The following is a 22,016-nucleotide window of genomic DNA, read 5'->3' on the forward strand; positions in this document are numbered from 1 at the left end:
ACAAATAACAAGGTATATCTGATGAAAAACTTATTCAATTTGAAGAAAGGAGAATGTGCTCCAATGGCAGAGCATTTGAATGAATTTGACATGATTGTCAATCAATTGTCCTCAGTTGAAATTGATTTTGATGATGACATTTATGCCTTAATTCTCCTAGCCTCACTAATAGTTGGAGCATATGAGAACAGTTGTTAGTGATTCTATAAGAAACTCAAAATTAAAGTTCAATGATTGAATTCTTATGAAGGAAGTTCACAAGAAAGACTAGGGTAAAGCAATAGTATCAAAGTTTGGTTCAAATGTTGGGACCAAGGGTAGGAGTGATGAAAACTGAAAAACTATTAGAGCTATTATCCAAGTAAACTACAACCAATTTACTCCAAACACCATCGAAACAAAGATTTCTTAAGGAAAAATTTAGGAAAAACCCTTTACAAAAGCTTAAATCAGGAACTTTTAGTTAATCACTTCTTATATTTTTTTTTGGATAATCATCAAAAGTTCTTCCAATAAGCAAGTTCCTTCATTTTATAACGACAACCCTCAACTCCTTTCTAAAGGTTTCCAAGACATAATTAGTAACCTTTAATAACAAAAATTGACCTTTAGACTTTTAATTTAATAACAGACCTTTCCCATGCAAAGCTTTTATATTTTCAAACTGCCATAAATTGTCTAGTACTGACTGCATCATTCTCCTCTCCCTAAAAAAAGCTTGTACTCGAGTTTGGTGCTACTGGAAACATCTTTTACGTTTTCACCATTGTAAGAATATAAGTCTAAAATGTTTAATGTTGAATATGTTTTGGTTGATCTATCACATAAGCATTTTCCCCAATCTTCTTGATGATTTTGTATGATCCTATATTTCTTTTACTTAGCTTGGGTATACCATCACCATATGACCCTCTTGAAAGCTTTGGTTGCACCTATTTTGATCTGCATATTTCTTATTCTTTGCATTCAAAGCTTCAGTCTTCAATCTAATTTCTTCATGCAAGTTTTTCATTAAGTCAGCCATGTTTTCACTCTTTAAACTATTTCTTTCCATTTCTGGTAAAAGAGCTAAATCATAAAGATGCATTGGTTGCTTCCCATAAGCAACTTCAAAAGGACTTTTTCTTGTAGTTCAATTCTTGGAATAGTTATAGGCAAATTCTGCTTGTGCAACCACAACTTCTCATTGCTTAGAATTTTCTCCAACCAAGCACTTCAATAAACCACCCAAACTTTTATTGACAACCTCAGTTTGTCCATCCATCCATTTGAGGATGACAGGAAGTACCATATTACAGTCTGGTTCCAAACTTCTTCTATAAAGTTCTCCAAAAATTAGAGAGAAACTTGGAGTCTCAATCTAAGGTGATGGATTTTGGAACTTCATGCAATTGCACAACCTCTCTAAAGTAGAGATTTGCTATATTTGATGCATCCATAGTCTTCTTGCAACAAATGAAATGAGCCATTTTTTAAAATTTGTCAACTACCACGAAAAATGAGTCCATTCCCCGTTGACTTCTAGGTAATCCTACCACAAAGTCCACGCTTACATCTTCCTAAGGAGTTGTGGGAACTAATAATGGAGTGCACTAACCTGCATTTTGAACTTTTCCTTTTGATTATGGACATGTTTGACACCTTTTAACAAATTTTTAAACATCTCTCCTCATTTTGACCAAAAGAACTTTTGTTCAATTATAGCAAATGTTTTATCTTGCCCAAAATGTCCTCCCAAGCCTCCACCATGCATGTCTTGAATGATCTTTTCCCTCAAAGAGCAACATGGAATACAAAGTTGATTCCCTATGAATAGGAAGTCATCATGCAACAAATACTTTATCGGCTACCCATTAGTACAATCCTTTGAAATTGAACCAAAGAAAAGGTCACCAAGATAAAGATCCTTAAAGGAATCGAAACCCTTAATAGTAATAGTCATACTAGTCAACAAAAAACTTCTTTGACTAAGCACATCTACCACTTTGTTCCTTACTTCAAACTTGTGTTTTATTACAAATGTGAATTGTTGCAAGTAAGAAACCCAATGGGTATGCCTTTTGCTTAACTTTTGCTTGCTGTTGAGATGCTTTAAAGCTTCATGATTTGTATGCAAAATAAATTCTTGATGTATCAAGTAATGCTTCTAATGTTTAAGAGCATATATGATGGCATAAAATTCTTTATCATAAGTGTTGTATCTACTTCTTGTGTCATTCATTTTTTTTTTTTTTTTGCCATAAAATGACACAGGCTTGCCTTCTTGACTCAAAACGACTTCTATCCCAATTCCAGAAGCATCGCACTCTACTTCCAAGACTTTTAAAATTTGGCAGCACTAGTACCGGGACTGAGCTAAGCATCTCTTTAATATTTTTAAAACTTTTATTCAGCTTGTTTTAACCATTGAAGCCTCTATTTCTTCATGCAATCAATTACAAGAGCAATTATAATGTTGAAATTCTTGATAAAGCGTTTATAAAATGATGTTAGACCATGAAAACTATGCACTTCTCCCACTGTTTTTGGCATTGGCTAGCTACTAATTGCTTCAACCTTATTGTCATCAACTTTTATCCCTTCAGCCCCAACTATATATCTCAAAAACAGCAAAGAATCGATGAAAAAATTGCACTTCTTCATATTGGCATAAAGCTTTTCTCTTTTGAAAACTTCCAATACTCTCTTCAAGTGTTGCAAATAAGACCCTTTGGATGGGCTATAAATAAGTATATCATCAAAATATACTACCACAAACTTTTCAATGAATGGCTTCAAAATTTGATTCATCAAACGCATAAATGTGTTAGGTGCATTTAACAAACTAAACGACATCACAGTCCATTCATAAATTGTTTTCACTCATCACCTTCTTGAATCCTACTTTAGTGATAGCCACTTTTAAGATTAATTTTAGAAAATACCTTTGCTCCATGCAACATATCCAGTATATCTTCTAGTCTTGGGATCGAGTATCGATATTTTATCGTTATATCATTTATTGCCTAATTATTGATGTACATTCTCTAGGTACCATCTTTCTTTGGAGTTAATAGTATTGGAACTACAAACAGGCTCATTGATTCTCTTTTGTATCCCTTTTGCAACAACTCTTCCTCTTGTCTTTGAAATTTTGGAGGCATTATGTAATATGGCAAGTTTGGTAGGCTGGATGCTTCTTTTTGGAGGCAATCTACTTAGCAACTTTATAGGAAATACCTTTGGAAAATTTTCCAACAATGCATTTGCTTCATTGGAAACATCTTATCGGCCTTCTAAGACTTCTTTTACCAACAGCAAAAAGACAACTCCATTACCTTCAACCTCATTTAAAAAGCATTGAACAGTTAAATAAGATGGTTCTTGTTCGGCGTTAGACTTAACAAACTGTTCTTTCATCGGGGCAAGTGCTACCTTAAGCCCATTTTTGTAGAAAGTATAAACATTCTTCTTTCTATGGTAGACAGTTTTATTGTCAGATTGCCATGACCTTCTAAGTAACAAATGGAAAGCTTCTATTTCCACTACATCGCATAGAACCTTATGTGAATAATTCTTTTCCAATTGAGAAGGGAACAAGACATTGTTGTACTACTTCTACTTCACCTCATTTCTTGAAACAAGCAATTCGATATGGCTTTAGGTATGGTAGCACTTCCAATTTGAGCTTTATCACCATTTCTTTATAAACAAGATTCTCACAACTTTCCCCATCAATAATAACATTTCAAAGCCTCCCATGGGAAGAACATCTAGTTTTAAAAATATTCTTTCTCCGTCAATCGCTTTTTGATGCTTTGGAAGTTAACATGGAATGTCTTACCCCTAAATTTGAAAGATCACGATCTTCACATGTGACTTCATCTTCTGTGAATTCTAACAGCCCTTCATCTCCTTGAGGTTCTATTTTTACCTCCTCATTATCATTATTCTCTCATTCATCTTCATTGATTAGTAAATTGTTGGCCTATTTTTGGAAATTAGAAGGCTTGTGACCCTCTTTTCCACATTTATAACATATTATTTTGCGTCCTACAAGTTGTAATGAGTTGCCACTATTTCCAAGAACATGATTTCTCATTATTGCATGCCCTAGGTCTTAATTGAGAGCTTGGAAGTGAGTATTTGATCTAGATTCTGTAAATCATCAATCGTTGCCACTGATTTCTACTTGACATCTCCCTACGCCCTATTATCCTCCAATTGATTAAGCTCCCTTGCACTTTTAATCGAGTGGTTGTTGGACCATCTTTGTTGATTTTCAGCTTTCATTGCCAGCTAAACAACACTAGATAGTGTTGAACAAGGTTGTAGCTCTACCAAATTTCTAACATTTGGCCTCAATCCCATCAAATAACGATGAATGACCTGAAATTCTATTTTAGTTAGTTGTACTCTAGTACGCATTTTGTAAAACTCATTAATGTATTCTCGCATAGAACATTGGCCTTATTGAAGTGCTTAGTATTGCTAAAAAAGAATTCCTTCATAGTTCAATGGAATGAATTGACTTCATATTTGTTGTTGCATTTTAGTCCAACTTTGTATTTTCTCTTTTCCAAATTAGACTCTTGTCATATGGACTTGCTGCTACCAAGAGGAAGCATACCCTTTCAATTTTATAGCTACCGACCTCACTTTTTATTTTCTGAAAGATTTAGAAACTTAAAAACTCTTTTAACTTCATTCAACCAATCTAAGACATCCTCTGGTTGTTTTTTTCTAGTAAAGTGTGGAATATCTACCTTAATGTTTAGATTTTGACCATAATATGTAGTATGATGAAAAACCAGTTGTCTTTCCAAAGGTAAAACTCCATCTTCTTCATCTGAAAAGTCCCCTACAGTTTGTTGGAAATTCTTTATAGCAGGAAAATTTCTCACCTTCCTCCATTGGTAAGTTTGAAAATTCTACCTTATTTGGCCTCCAATAGTGGAATTTGGAACACCAAAAATGTTAGGATAGAGTCCTTAAAAACATGACATAATGTAATAAATTTGGAAATCATTATTTATTTAATAATGTTCCAATTTCACTTTTATCTATCCTTACTCCATGTATTATACTTTATGAGCATTCTTGTCTTCATTTTTTGCATGGTATGTGACTTAGGTGCATTAAGAGTTACACAAAAGATTTAAGTCATGGGTTCCCTATAAATAAATGACTTGTTCACAACTAGTTCATGGGTCTAGGCAACCCATTAGAGGTTGCAGTGCACCACCTCCTAATTGGAGGGATGGATGGTCTTGGCTATCGGGACGGGTTTCCTATGGTGAGTGCACTAGTATGTGTATGGCTACACATTAGACAGGACCTACAGTGAGTCATGACTTAAGGCTATCAAGTAGTCATAACCTTACCAAGTTGATTCATTGTGTTGTTTCTCAACCTTGAGAGAATATTGAGTTTGTGCTAAAGTTAGCAATGACTTTGACCTACGGGTGAGATCGTAAGTTGATCATATATTCCCTATGGATTAGGTCATTGTTGATGGAAGCCGGTAACAATAGGTATTCTCAATAAAGACACCATGATAGCTCTTAGGATTGAGATAGTGTGTCGCATTGGGTGATCCTAAGGAGGTATGTTCATAGAAACTACGACCATAGTAGTTCCTTAAGTGGAACTTGACATGAGCTCTTTGAGAGCTAAGATATGTCAATTGAACACACAATAAGAGGATTTGTAACTCAAAAATGGTAGAGGTAGTCTTAAAAGGTTGATAGCTTTCACCTTGTTAGACTACGAACACCAATTCATGGGAAGATTGAACACAATGGATAGCAAGTCATGGACCCAAGCACTTGGTGTCTTGTTGTTATTTACATGGGATATTGGAGTTCAATTGATTCTCTGTAGTGGGATGTTGAATCAACTTTAGAATTGGATTATGAGGCAGCCAATATTCCTATGGCTCCGTATGGTCCCCGATCTAAGCTCATATACCTTGTTGACACGAATTATGAGGGTTGGATTAGCTCTAGGTTCACTTTTGCGCATAAGGACATTTTGATAATTACGTAAGGTTGCATAAGGGTAAGTGAACAAGGTCTCTGGATTAGGCTAATTGATTAATTTGTAGGCCCTATTGGGTTAATTAATCAATTAGAACCCATTTTGGGCTAGATTAAATGACCCAAACCTATGTGTGCTCAAGTCACTTAAGCCCATTTAGGAACCCTATAAATACCCCCTACGAGTTAGGGTTTCCATAGCTTTTTTCTTCCACCATCCAAAGAGATAAATAGTTATTGCCTTCACCCTATTTTCCTCTCCATCGAAAATGTGTCAAGATCAAGGTTCAAGTCATCAGGCGGAAGATCATGGGTTTACGAGATTTACTGCAACTTTGGAGTTATCTACATCGATTAGAATCGATATGAGAACATTCGAATCAAATGTATGTTGCTTTATTCTCTAGATCTATGTTTTCTATGGTATTCTTATTGTTTTTTAATACCTATTTATCCATTACAATAGATTTAGAGAGCCTAGGATAGATTTTCATGCACCCTACACAATCTAAGGCATGGGAACATAGTAATTTGGGGTTCCCAAAAATTGGTATTAGAGCTTTAGGGTAAGTTCTAGCATGTTAGATCTGTTTTAGGGTGTGCTAACTTTGTTTTGCAAAGTTATTTTATTCATCCTATGGCCCTAAGGGATGAATGGATGAGATATTTTTATTCATTCAATTAAATATATCAATATATTTGGATTGATTGATTATAATTGTGATATGATCTTTGATTATGGTTCTCTAGTTTGGGTTGTACACCCCATAAGGGACATAGGATTTTTATTTGATTGTAAAAATCTTTGTTTTTCAATAGATGGGTTGTAAGCTCCTTTATAGGAGCATAGGATTTTTTATTATTATAAGAAAAAACTTCAATTTTTGTATGCTAGCCCAAGAGAAAAGATGGAATCTTGAAAGTTCTTTTTGAGATTCAATGGTAGTTAAAGAAAAAAGAAGAAATCTGGAAGTTCTTCGTTTAAGATCCATGGTAGCATAGTGATGTTGACTTGAACTCAAAATCAGGACCATGTCCCATTATTTTCTTGGGGTAAGCCACATATGAATTTAAAGCTTAGGAAGTTACAAATCCAATGGTTTAAGCAAATTGAAATTCGGAGTTAAATTGAGGGAGATATAGCTTATTGAAGCAAGGTTGCGCAAGAGCCTAGTAACATAGTGACACTAACTTCAACTCAAAATCGAGGCTACCTAGCTCTCGTGAGATTTTTGGGACAAACCACCTATAGTTTTGAAGCTAAGGAAGTAAAAAATCTAGTGCTTCAAATGAATTTCACTTCAGAGTTGAAATGAGGAAGATATGACTGATTGAAGTAAGGTTGCACAAAGGGCATGTGATTATGGGATTGAGTTCGGGCCAAATATATATATATATATTTGTTTAGGCTCAATTTTTTTGGGGCCCATTGGATTTTTCTTCTTTCACTAACCCTATCTTTGGTTACAGGGCTATTTTGGTAATTTGGATTTTATCCAAGTTTTAATTACCAAATTTGCAATAGGATCCCTAAAGCTATGAGAATTATTTATTTAATTTCCTTTTATGTCTTTTATGCTTTTTTATTTTTGGCATAGAATATATTTTGAAATATATATATATATATATATATTTGTTTAGGCTCAATTTTTTTTGGGCCCATTGGATTTTTCTTTTTTCACTAACCCTATCTTTGGTTATATGGCTACTTTGGTAATTTGGATTTTATCCAAGTTTTAATTACCAAATTTGCAAGAGGATCCCTAAGGCCATGGGAATTATTTATTTAATTTCCTTTTATGTCTTTTATGCTTTTTTATTTTTGGCATAGAATATATTTTGATATTCTTAAGTTAATAAATTTTCATATTTTTCCCTTTTTTAGATAATTTATTAAATTGGAATGTGCTAGGAATTAGGAAATTTTTATTTTAGGTAACAAGAAGTTGGAAAGAAATAAGAAACTTACTTCCTTTTCAAAATTAAACTCTTAGAGATTTTTTTTTTAAATAAATCTTTATGAAATAAGAAACTTATTTCATTTTATGTCTTTTATGTTTTTTTTATTTTTGGCATAGAATATATTTTGGTATTCTTATAATGATTTTTTTTCCTTTTTTAGATAATTTATTAAATTGGAATGTGCTAAGAATTATGAAAATTTTATTTTAGGTAATGACAAGTTGGAAAGAAATAAGAAACTTACTTTCTTTTCAAAATTATACTCTTAGAGATTTTAAAAAAAATAAATAAATCTTTGTAGATTTTAGATCTTAAAGAATTTTTTTCTTTTAAGGAAAAAGTTTTATTTTTCCAAGTCTTTATGAAATAAAATCTTTCATATTTAGCACAAGATTCCAATTTAATGAAATAAATTATTTTTGGAAAAATATATGATATATCATTCATGATTAAGATAGCTTACCAAGATATTGTTTCAAATAAAATAAATTAAAATGGTAATTTTGGATTTTCTTAAAAGAATAAATTTTCATGAGGTTTATTTCCATTATTATTTATTTAAGGAATTGGTTGTTGTCATTTGCAATTTCAAATTCCTTTTGGGACTTTCCTTTATTTGGGATAGGTAGTTGTCAAGGCTCTCCCTCTAGAGAGAAGGAGAATGACACCTAAATTGGTCCTCAAAACTCTCCCCCCTTGAGAGAATGAGGAAATCGTTTAGTTTGAAAAAGGAAAGTTCAAGGATAAGGAATATGAAAGATATACCTATTTGGCATAGGAGTCCCAATTCAAGTACTAAATAAAAGTTTGGAAATTCTCATAATGGATAATTTATTTTAAGATAGTTACCAAAATTATTTTAAAGTCTCTCTTCCAAAATATTAAGTAGGAGAGGACCATAGGCAAGCTCATAGCCTCCAAGATCGAGCCCATCTTGATTTTGGGCCCATCACCATCCTAAAGATGAGGTGGCCCAAGGAATCAAGGGATATGGACTATCCTTTATGGACAAGACTATATATGTTTATAGTGGGAGTGGCCAATTCTAAATATGGAACTATTCACTTGGTAACATTGATGTCAAGGATCTTGGTTACACACTTAAATTAGACATGAAGTGGTAAATCACCTAAAGTGGTCCCACTTGCATGGACTAAGGGCTAAACATAAAGGTATGTTGAAAAATGCCTTAGGATAACCTTAGGAGGTTTAAGACAGGTTGATTAATTAGAAACAGTCTCTACCTAGTAATAAGAGTCATGACCTACCTAAAGTAAGCTTGATTCTTATGATTCTAAGATACCTTGCATGGATATATGTAGTTTGAGAGCATTATATTTTTTCTAAATTAATTATCGATGTCCCTTAATTGCTCGGTTTCTTTTTATTAATGCATGGAATCGTTACATTTGTTACAGATATCATGTTTTTAACATGTCACCTATTATCTTTTGTTTAAATTGGACCTAATTATATACTGAAAATAATCTGGATATAGAATTAATTGCATAGAAACTGTTTTTGGTAGAGTTTGTTATTTTTTTTTTAACAAACCTATCATAAAGTAAGAGAAACATATCAAAGGTGGCATAAGACAGATCAAAAGGGTAAGTCTCTCATACTTGGGTCTTTAGATAATGTGTTGCAAAAGCAACACATGTTTATTGTCATAGTCTATATATCCTCTTTAGAGTTGGAAGGGTTATTTAGTGATAAAGACAAGTCAACTAGACAAGTTGCCCTTAAGACTATTATGAACACCAGGATTCAAGTTATCTTAGAGATCTTACCAGATTCTTTTGGGATGGGTAAGAAGATTCTCAAAGAGTAAAAGGGTGTACATATGGAAGTCAAGGTTCTTCGGGTTTTTCTAACAAGAAGAAGAACAACAACACCAAATAAGGGAAGTTCAAGAAAATGAATGAGAGAAAAAACTCATGGTCAATGATTCTTTTTTTACCTTTCAAGACACTAGAAAAGGAATGTTCAGAGTACCTAAGCAAAGGCAAGTACACATCATATTCTCATTGTTAAATAAATAGTGGTGGATTTCACCAATTGTGGTGGATATATTACAGGCCTATTATCTGTAGTCCTTTATAGGGTTTTCAACAAGTGAAAAGGTCACATGATGGGATTGTACTTACCTTAGCTTCAGTTGCAAGATTAGTTGTGTAAGTTAATGGGAGGTATTACCTTTTTTTTTGTGAGACTCCATTATCACTTTGCCAAGTAATGAGAATAGTCAGATCTCATTAAAAGAAAGAATCTAGCACTAATCAAACATTTGGCTTCTAATGCCTTGGTTATATTAATCTAAATAAGATCCAAAGACTAATTAAGTTTGGACGTTCTTAATCCATAAGATTTTTCAGTCTATGAATCCTATATAGATGGTAAAATGACCAAGAGACCCCTTTATTTTTAAAGGTCATGGAACCAAAGAATGTTTGGAGGTGGTGCATACTCATGTGTATGAGCCTTTTTGTGTTTATATATGGAAATTATGGGTATTTGATCATTTTATTGATAAATACTCTAGGTTTGGATATGTAGATAGGAAATCTGATGCCTTTGATAAATTCATTAAATTTAAGGCGGAATTAGATAACCTATTGGGTAAACATATCAAGACACTTAGATTAGATTGAGGTAATGTGTCTAGTAGGTTCGATCCTTTCCATATGGAGTATGAGATGATATCCAAGTTGTGTGCAATAAGGACTCCATTGCAAAATGGAGTAATGGAAATAAGATATTGAACTTTGAAAGACATAGTGAGATCGGTGATTGGTTTCACATTACTTCCTATATTCTTTAAGGATATATCTTAAAGAATGTATAGTACCTCTTTTTCTAAAGAGGTGTATCACTTTATAAGATATCCAAAAGGATTTAGGGATTATTACTTTATAGTCAGGATTATCAAAAGGTGTTTGTTGTTACAAATACCATATTTCTGATGAAGACTATATGATATGTAATAAGGCAAACAATGATATAGATTGGAGAATACTAGAAGATAGTCCCACTATACACAAGATACTATGGATCCAGTACCAACCATTCCCATTTCTAGTACATTGATGCCTTGTCATAGTGGAAGGGTTGTTAAACAACTAGATCGATTTATGTATTTGGGAAAGTCTTTCAAGGCCATTCTAAAGGAACATGAGATCGATCCTATAGATTACAATGAAGCAATGAGCGATGTGGATGCACATCTTTAGCAAAAAGCTATGGAAGCAAAGTTAAAATCCTTGTGATTCTAATGTAGTCTGGGTTCCTATAGAAGCACCTGAAGGGATAAAACTCATAGGTGTAAGTTGGTCTACAAGAGGAGCAAAGGAGTAGATGGAAAATTTTAAGATTTATGTGGCTAGGTTGTAGCTAAAGGTTATAGTTCGAAACATTGTTTGTAATATAGGAAACCTTTTCACCAGTAGCCATATTCAAATCCATCAAAGAACTCCTACCTATTGCAGTGTATCTTATTTATGATATATTGTAATAAAATGTCAAGATAATGTTCTTTAATGATTATCTTGATATTAATATCTATATGATGTAACCAGATATTTTCATAGCAAAGGGCCTTGTGTGTATAATAAGGTGCAAGGAAGCACGGTGGTCTTTATGTTCTTGTATGTTAATGACACTCTACTCATTGGTAATGATGCAGGGCTATTGGCATCAGTCAAGATCTGGTTGTCTACTTAGTTCCAAATGAAATATCTAGGAGAAGCGCAATATATTCTTGGGATTAAGGCCTTTAACGACCATAAAAATAGGAAAGTCGTGTTGTCTCAAGCTACCTACATAGATAAGCTTTTGGTCAAGTATGTGATGCAGGATTCCAAGAAAGGTTTATTAACTTTTAGGCATGGAATTCCTCTTTCTCGAGATTAGTGTCCTAAAACACCTGAAGAGAAAGAGCGCATGCAGTCATTACCTTATGCCTCTGTAGTGGGTAGTCTTATGTATGTAATGCTATGTACTAGGCCAAATATTTGCTTTGAAGTGGGTATGGTGAGTAGATATCAATCTAATCCAAGTCCAAAATATTGGACAGCTGTCAAGCATACACTCAAGTATATTAGGAGAACGAGGGATTATGTGCTTGTGCTCCAAAGTGTTGAAATAGTTAAGAGGGTGACATGATGGTTGACAAGATTCCTTCTATGGAGATCCTGGTAGAACCCTTTACCAAGACATTAATAGGAAGGGTCTTTGTTGGTCACATGGATAACATAGGTTTCAAATGAGTATCTGACATGCTTTATAAGCATGATGCTTTGAAGGCTAGTGGGAGAATGTTAGGATAGAGCCTTTAAAAGTATGACATGATGTAATAAATTTGGAATTTATTATTTATTTAATGATATTCTAGTTTTACTTTTATCTATCCTTATTCCATGTATTATACTTTATGAGCATTCTTATCTGCATCTTTTGCATTGTATGTGACTTAGGTACATTAAGAGTTGCACAGAAGATCTAAGTCATGGGTTCCTTGCAAATAGATAACTTGTTCACAACCGGTTCATAGGTCTAAGCAACCTATTAGAGATTATAGGGCACCACCTCTTAATTAGAGGGATGGTTGGTCTTAGCTATCGGGATGGGTTTCCCATGGTGAGTACACTAGTGTGTGTATGGTTACACATTGGACAGGACCTACGGTGAGTCATGACTTAAGGCTATTAAGTAGTCATAACCTTACCAAGATGTTTTGTTGTGTTGTCTCTTAACCTTGAGAGAATATTAAGCCTGTGCTAAAGTTAACAATGACTTTGACCTACAAGTGAGATCGTAAGTTGATCATATATTCCCTATGGATTGGGTCATTGTTGATGGAAGTTGGTAGCAATAGGTATTCTTAATAGAGGCACCATCATAGCTCTTGGGATTGAGACGGTGTGTTCCCTTGGTATGTTCATGGAAACTATGGTCATAATAGTTCCTTTAAGTGAAACTTGACATAGGCTCTTTAATTCATGGGGAGACTGAACACAATGGATAATAGGTCATGGACCCAAGCATTTGGTGTCTCATTGTTATTTACATAGGATATTGGAGTTCAATTGATTCCCTGTAGTGGGATGTTGAATCAACTTTAAAATTAGATTCTGAGGCATCCAATATTCCTATGGGTCCTTATGGTCCCCACTCTAAGCTCATATACCTTGTTGAAACAGATTATGAGGGTTAGATTGGCTCTAGGTTCACTTTTGTGCATAAGGGTGTTTTGGTAATTACACAAGGTTGCATAACGGTAAGTGAATTAGGTCTCTGGATTAGACTTATTGATTAATTTGTAGGCCCTATTGGGTTAATTAATCAATTTGAACCCATTTTGGGCTAGATTAAGTGACCCAAGCCCATGTGGGCTCAAGTCACTTAAGTCCACTTAGGAACCCTATAAATACCCCCTAGGAGTTAGGGTTTCCACAACTTTTGTCTTCCACCATCCAGGGAGATAAAGAGCCATTAACTCCACCTTATGTTCCTTTCCACCGGAAATATGCCAAGATCAAGGTTTGAGTCATCAGGCGAAAGATCGTAGGTTTACGAGATCTACTGCAACTTTGGAGTTATCTACATCGATTAGAATCAATTCAGGAACATTCGGATCAAAGGTAGGTGACTTTATTCTCTACATCTATGTTTTCTATGGCATTTTTATTGTTTTTGAATACCTATCTATCCATTGCAATAGATTTAGAGAGACTAGGATAGATTTGCATGCATTTTACACGATCTAGGGCATGGGAATGGAGTACTCCAGGGTTCCCAACAAAAAATACCAGTTTGCTCCAATCTGACACATAATTGATTAAACTGTTGCTACATGTTTGCAAACTCTTCTCTAGTTGGGCCACTTCCTGTTGGTTGTGATGTTACAACATTGAAATGATCCCTAGACCTAGCCATTGAGTCAAACAATAACAAATTTGGACCAAAGGCTCTGATACCGATTGATGAAAATTGAAAAGCTATTAGAGCTATTATCTAAGTAAACTACAACCAAGTTACTCCAAACACTGTTAGAGCATAGATTTCTTAAGGAAAAATCTAGGAAAAACCCTTTACAAAAGCTGAAACCAAGAACTTCTGGTTAATTATTTCTTATATATATATATATATATATATATATATATATATATATACATTTGGATAATCATTAAAAGTTCTTACAATAAGCAAGTTCTTCCCTTTTATAATGATAACCCTCTATTACTTTCTAAAGGTTTCCAAGACACAATTAGTAGCCTTTAATAACAAAAACTGATCTTTGGACTTCTACTTTAATAACAAACCTTTCCCATGAAAACCTTTTATGTTTTCAAACTGCCATAAATTGTCTAGTATTGACTACATCAAGAAGTTATGAAAAAAAATTCTAATCGAGGCCATAATAGATTGAATTCAAAGAATGGAAGAGGCAAATCCAGATCTTGGAGAAATATGGAATGTTGGAATTGTGGCAAGCCTAGTCACATAAAGAAGAATTGCAGAGCATCAAAGAATGATGAGAATAAAAATGACACTACCAACATTGTGACTCAAGAGGTATAAGATGCATTACTCGTATTTGTTGAGAGTACTATTGACTTTGGGTGTTAGACCTAGGAGCTTCATTTCATTTTTAGACCATATATGCAATTAAACAAAAATAGCATCTAGTAAAAACAAGGGAATAATTAAATAGAAATATTTCTCATGGCATTTAGGGATCCTATTGTATATTTGGGAATTAAAATTTGAATAAAATCTAAATTACCAAAATAGCCCTACAACCAAATATTAGAGCTAGTAAAAATTTAAAAACCTAAAAGACTCAATTGTCACAAAAAAAATAAATAAATAAAGCCCAAGAAAAAGCCCCAAAAATAAGCCCAAACATCTAAAAGGAATTGACTCATATTTAATCTTGTAACAACATGCTCTTTGGGTAGCCTTGCTTGAATTGACCATATCTTCCTCGTTTCAAGTAAATAATTTGAAGCATTGGATTCTTGACTTTTTAAACTTCAAAACCATATATGATTTGCCCTAAGAAACTTACTAGAGATAGTCTCAATTTTAACTCAAAGTTGATATCACTATGATGCCATGGATCTCAAAACAAGAACTTCAGAAAATCTTTCTTTTTTCCTAAATCACCATAAGATTTCAAAAAAGAAACTTCAAAAATTTTTCTTTTCTCTCGAGTCATTATAGAATGTCAAAAAGAAACTTCAAGATTTTATCTTTCTCTTGGGTCACAATAGATGGATATAAAAAACTAAAAATTTTTACAATAACAAAAATTCCTATATATTCTCCTTTAATGGAACTTGCAACTCATCTATTGAAAATAAAAGAATTTTACAACCAAATAAAAATCCTATACCCCTTATTGGTTATGGTGGCACTGAGTTTGGTTATCGTTTCTAGGATAACCAAAATCAGAAGATCATTAAAAGCAGAGACGTAATCTTCAATGAGCAGGTACTTTATAAAGATAGGCTGGGTAGAATTTCAAATATTGAAGATTTTGAAGTAAGGATGCCTAAGGTAGTTACTTAAAAGATTTTCGATGGATGATTTACAAGTGAATGTTTGTGAAGTTTAAGAAACAACACTCCCAGAATATCAAGAGAATGTAGCCCTAGAAGTGAATCAACATACTCTTGTGACTGAACCTAGAAGATCTTCTAGAACTATTAGGCCACGACAAATATACTCTCCTTCACTTAACTACATTTTGCTCACTGATAGAGGTAAACCAAAAAGTTATGAAAAAGTAGTGCAAGTTGATAAATCAATCAAGTGGGAGTTAGCCATGAGGGATGAGATTGATTCGTTGATGTCCAATCAAACACAACAGTTAGCAGAGCTACCAAAAGGGAAAAGGACTTTGCAGAATAAATGGGTATGCTAGATAAAGGAAGAACATGATGGTAATAAGAGTGTGGACCCACATTTTTCACGATGCGTTCCCACTCGATTAGCGAGACTTGCTTTTGATTAAAGTAAAAAACTATTTTTTTATAAAAAGATGGAGTCGCCGCTTATTTTTATTTATTTTTAAAGAGGAAAACAAGTAAGAACAAAACCCTTAAAAGGACTCCTGATTTTTTTTTTTTTGAAAAGTTATCTACGAAAAACCTAAGTTTGGGTTTAGGGATTAGGTTACCTATCAGGAAGGTACCTCCAAAGAGGTAGTACCCCTCTAAGCCCTAACAAGGTCTCTACTATCTTAGTTGAGGGAAGTATGACAATTAGTTAGCTTATTACGAATACCTAAATGGATTAAGGTGATTTTGAAACTCTATTGTGACTAGCATGCCAAAGAAGAATTCAAAACACAATAATAAAGCATGGTAATATACGTACCTGAATTGTATCTTAAGCACTATCACAAGATCATCAAAGTTAGTTCAGATATTTAACATGCATTTTATCATAGAAAATCAATTAAACATCGAGGCATGAAACCCAATTAATGCATTTATTCAAAGCCAATTGTGAAGCAATTTTCCAATGCTTACTCAAATAAAAGAATTTGAAGAAAAAAAATAACTTAATCTCAATCATAATTTATCAAACAATCAACTTTCAATCAAACGAAATCCTAAATGTTAAATCTAACAACACTCATCTGTGACCCGATTTGTCCACACCTAACCTATTCTAAAGTATTCAAAAGAAAATAATGAGATCAAAAGAAATAAATAAAGAAGATATGGAACAATAAATCAAAATTGGGACAATTAGATAATTCATCTCAAGGTGTCCAAAATTTGATTAATGTCTTGATATTCTCCAAGTTGTGTTTGACTCATCTCCTCTATGCAACCCAAAAAATCTTCATTTTTATTGAATTTCTAACCATGAAAATCACCTATATGCAGACACTTAAACTTCGGGCACTAATCATACATATTAGCATTAATTCATCTCATGCATTGTGGTCACTTTAAGGTATTACACGATTGACACTCTCAGTCATTAAATTTTCGATGATTCAACTGCATAAAGCTCCATTAATGACTGAATATTCAACCATTAAAATCAGCCTCATTCCCCATTAAGGCCATACCTAAATCATGAATAATTTCAATAGAATTTCAGCTATCAACTTTCTTCTATGCAAACTTCAAATTTATTAAAATTCAATTATATTTCCACTTGAATTAAAACAAACTTTCAGCCATAATTATCAACTCACTTATCAATGGTCCTTCACCAAATTTTCAGCATATTTCATTGTGAATTCTCAACCATGAAAAGGGTTCTATCCACATCCACAAATTCAGCCCTTGAGATTCAACGCTCCTATGCCGCCTTATATCCTCATTTATCCACCCAAAGTTCACTCCATCCAAAGCTCACTCCATTGATATTTGAACCACAAAATTTACACTTGCTGCCACTTTCTCTATGACCATTAACCTATATTATGCAGCCACAACTTTGAGCCCTTAAACTCGTTTATATACAGCCATTAACTCATGCGTGCACATGATTTGAGCCAAAATATGTGCTCTAATGGCACATATTCTATATGATTTGTGCACCAAAGGACATTCTAATCACCCAACTTGACCTAAATTGATGCTAAGGCCCTAGCCATGAGTTTAATTTGTGCTTTGGAGACTTATCTCAGGTTCAAGGGAAGAAAATGGTGCAAGTTGAATCACTTTAGATTTTGAAAGATTAAGAAAGGGCTAAATGAGGAAATAAGTGAGTCAAGACTCATGGACCGTAAGCAAAGGCAAGACGAGGATATCATGAGTTTGGAAGATGATAAATGACCATTATGGAGTAAGAAAGAAGGCAAGAAAGCATGGGAAATGAGGTATGAAGCAAGATTTAGCTGCATGGAAATTTAGAACTCAAAAATCAGATGGCATTATATACTCTGATTTTAAGGACAAATTTAGAGAACTTTATGGAGTCCATTATATACATACTATATATCGTTTCGAAGCTCGGGAAATCAGGAGTCCAACACTTCAAACATTGTGCAAATCGGAGCTGAAATGAAGAAGTTATGGCCATTTGAAGACAACTGCATCAAGTTGGAGGTCATTTCGAAATTCAACTTATGAATTCGAAATCCGCTTCGAAATGACACCAATTTCGAATTTACCCACTGCCACTTTGACGTTTCGCCTCCTCTACCTCGGGAATTGCATCTAGGGCACTTCATCCACCCTAAGTGGACCCCACACAACTAGAAATCACCATTTTATTATTTTTTAATCATTTTTAGGAAAATATTTTGTAATAAGTGGCCAATGAGAGTATGCCACATGTTAGGTAATTGATGATATTATATAAACTCTCTCAATTCTAGGTTTTAGAGATCTTGGATTTTTTTCCAGAGAGTTTGACATTGAAGGTGGAAGAAGACGAGAACTTTGGTTTGTTTTCTTTTTCTTCTTTATTAAATATATTGTTTTTAGTTTCTTTTGATTCAAATTATGGATTTTTACCCTATTATGGATTGTGAATGTGACATCACCCCCATGAGAGGCTAAGAGCCAACTTAGGGCTTGAAGCATGAAAACCTAAGGGTTAGGAAACCTATAGGGACAATGGGTAAATTATTATAACAATGAGATTAATTATTGGTTGGGTGACAATTTATCATTTTTTTATCCTATCCTTGTGAGTTCGTTTAAGGAATGATACGGTAGGTTATTACTTGATACTAGTGATTCTTGGTAATTCTTGATCATTAGTTATCCTCGTCTTCCCTACCATTATTTGCCCCTAAACAAAGTTATAAGGAGTAGGAAGGGTTAAAAAGCCAAATCTTAAATTGGTAATCAATCTCACTCATTTGATGGTTTTAGGAATTTGTTTTAAAAATGAAAAATTAGGTTTCGGATGCAATTTTGAGTTATAGAACTCAACTTGATCGCAAGCGGCTAAGGATCCCAAAACCCTAAGATCATATTACTTAAAAGACCCTTGTTTTCTCTAATTTCTATACCCTAGGTTGGATTGTGGAAAACCCCAAACTTGAATCAATTGAATTTAAAATCAATATTCATTTTTTTTATTAATTTAATTTCTTTTACTTAGTTTCACATTATTCACATATTGTTTTTCACTTTAGGATTTAAACAAAAACAATTCATTTATTCTAGTATTGACAATTTTCATAAGTCAGTCCTTGAGAACGATACCCGGAATACTACAAAAGTCATAGTGACTCTTTCTCTAGTTTTTCTTGACCATAGTTACTATGTAAAAAGGCTAAGTATTTTGGTACAATAGAGAATTTCGGTCAGCGCATTTGTAAATTCAGGTATAAAAAGAACCATATATGCAGCCACTTTATCCTATGATTTTCCACCAAATTTCACTATGAAATCAGCCATGAATTCTTCATTAATTCAATCATTAGATTTCTACAACTTTCTTCCATTATGCTTCCCAAATAGTATCTACTTTAAACAACTATAAGACACCTCCATTGCAATCACTTGGAAGCCCCATATACATCCACACATTCGGTCGTGTAACCCCCACTATGTAGCACCAAATTTCAGTCATGACATCATCAATATAAGGCCACTTCCTTGATTTTTCATATAAAATAAATTCAGCCATGTATTTATCATTGAATCTTACTATTTTTCCACTTTGAGTTAGACTACCAATATTTAATTACAAAGCCACCAAATTCCATTATTTTGTCCATGAAAGGTTCAGCCACAAAGTTCTCCACATGCATGGCTACCAAACTCCATTTCCATATTTGAATTTTTTAACCATAAAAGATTCATTTTTTTAGTTATGTTTCCACACAATTCCACCATAAAATCACCAAACAAATTCAGTGCATCATTCCACTAAATTCAACCGCATAATTTTCCACCCAAATGAGTTTTCTTTCACTTAAATTTCAGCATAAAAGAAAGCTTAATGTACAACCACATTCATTCTCAATTAAGTCGCCAAATTCATCCACTTAATTAAAAAAAAAAAAACCAAAATATCAAGATCCTAACTTTCAATCCACCATTGAAAATGAAAACTAAGAGAAGAAAACTAACTTTAAATCCTATTAAAAAAACGAAACTACCACATAAAATCTCTAACTTTGAATTAGAGTAAAAATTGAAACTAAAATATATAAAAATAATAATATCCTTCCATTAAATTTAAAAAAAGAAACTAATATAAAACAATCTAACTTTAAATCACATTAAAATCAAAACTAAAATAAGAAAAGAAGCTCACTTTTACGCTAATTAAGAGTAGAACCTAAAACAATAAAAATGAAAATTTTAACTCATAATTTCCACGGAGAAAGGTGGTTGTATGAAGACCTTCAAAATGCATGTTGTTGTGGGTCTTTTCTTGGAGTGAATAGTCCATGCGTTTCCACCTAAAAGTTGCAGCCTTCCCTTGAAGTCCAGATGCGTGCCACTTGTTTATTAACGCAACCCATATGGAGACTCCTTTCCCATTAGCCTATTGTAATTGCCCCTTTTATATGCAACCAGTTGCCTTGAAAAATCTGGTGGTGGTAGCCTTTTTTTGATCTTGCTGCCCATGGAGAGATGAAATTTCTTGTGATCTTCCTACTTCTTATGCATGAGATTCCCGACTTTAATAATAGTGTTTTCCCCAAAAAAATCTCATCCCCTCACCATGCAGGCTATGTAGCCTTTTCCTAAAAATAGCCTACCTCTCTGGTTCTTCCTCTCTATCTCTTTCCAACATTCCACCATTTTTCAATGCAGCAACCCCTCGAAAATCCAGCCTGACTCCTTCCCCATGAAAGGCTCCTGCTTCGGGAATGCGTGGGGTATTTCTATATTATTTTTGGAGTTGTGTAGAGATCTTCTCAACTTTCTTTTCCACCGCGCACATGGGTTGTTGATTTTTATCATATATGTACACAACCCATGGAGATCATGGTGTGGCTGCATATTCTCCAAATTTTGGTGCCTAATGGAGGTTTCAAAGTGGCAGCCCTTCTCGATATTTTGGTGTGTGTGGGTGGTCTTTATATGGTTTAACTTGCTATGGGGAATTCTATAAGAAACTAGATATTGCAGGAAGGTTTCTTATCATTCCATATATTTTCTACACTATTACAACCTATTTATACACATCTTGAAGATGAGATAACTAACTAACAAATTATAAGTATATTAGTTAAGCCATAACAGAATAACAAATGGAACTGTTATCTGGTGCAGATGAGGAGTTTTCTGGTGGAGTTTGGTAGTTAGTTTTGAGACTGTTTTGAGGTTCAACATCTCCCCGCAAGCTCACAGGGTGAAGAACCACAAAGAGTTTTGTACGGAGAGTGATGAACTGTGAGCTTGGTAAATGCTTGGTGAAAATGTCAGCTACTTGATCTGTGGAGGGGATATATTGAATTTGAATTTCTTGACGTAGAACCTTATCACGAATGAAATGAAGATCTAATTCCACATGTTTGGAAAGTGCATGAGAAACAGGGTTGGCCGCTAAGGCTGCAGCACTTTGATTATCACACCAGAGCAAAGGGACAGTTGTTTGAGAGATACAAAGTTCTTTTAATAATGCTTGCACCCATGTAATTTCAGCTGTGATGAAAAAATAGCGAGGTATCAACCTGAGAATTTTGAAAACCAAATGTGAGTAGATAGGAGCTGAGCTTAGTGAACCACGCTCGGGGAGCTTGTTTGAGTCCATAAAGCGCCTTGTGAAGACAGCATACATGAGACGGGTTTTGGGTGTTCACAAAGCCAAGAAGTTGATTGATTCGTGCCTAGCTGGTGTATGTCCTGTTGATTGATGTTCAATCAACTGTGGTGTATCTTGATTTTGGTCCTCAGACGGCAGTAATCAACAAAATTTATAAACCTATTTCACCATGTACTAGGATAGCATCAGCTAGCATAGCATAGTGGCTCTAGGATTGTTCACTAAAATGGGTTTTCGAATTACAATTGATATTAATTCAAAGTTGAATTGATGCTTTTTCATTTCAAGGTTGGCTTCAAAAGAAAACATAAAGATGTTTGAAAAGGTTGG

The sequence above is a fragment of the Vitis riparia genome, chromosome 1 (genome assembly GCF_004353265.1).
Source record: "Vitis riparia cultivar Riparia Gloire de Montpellier isolate 1030 chromosome 1, EGFV_Vit.rip_1.0, whole genome shotgun sequence".
Lineage (NCBI taxonomy): Eukaryota > Viridiplantae > Streptophyta > Magnoliopsida > Vitales > Vitaceae > Vitis > Vitis riparia.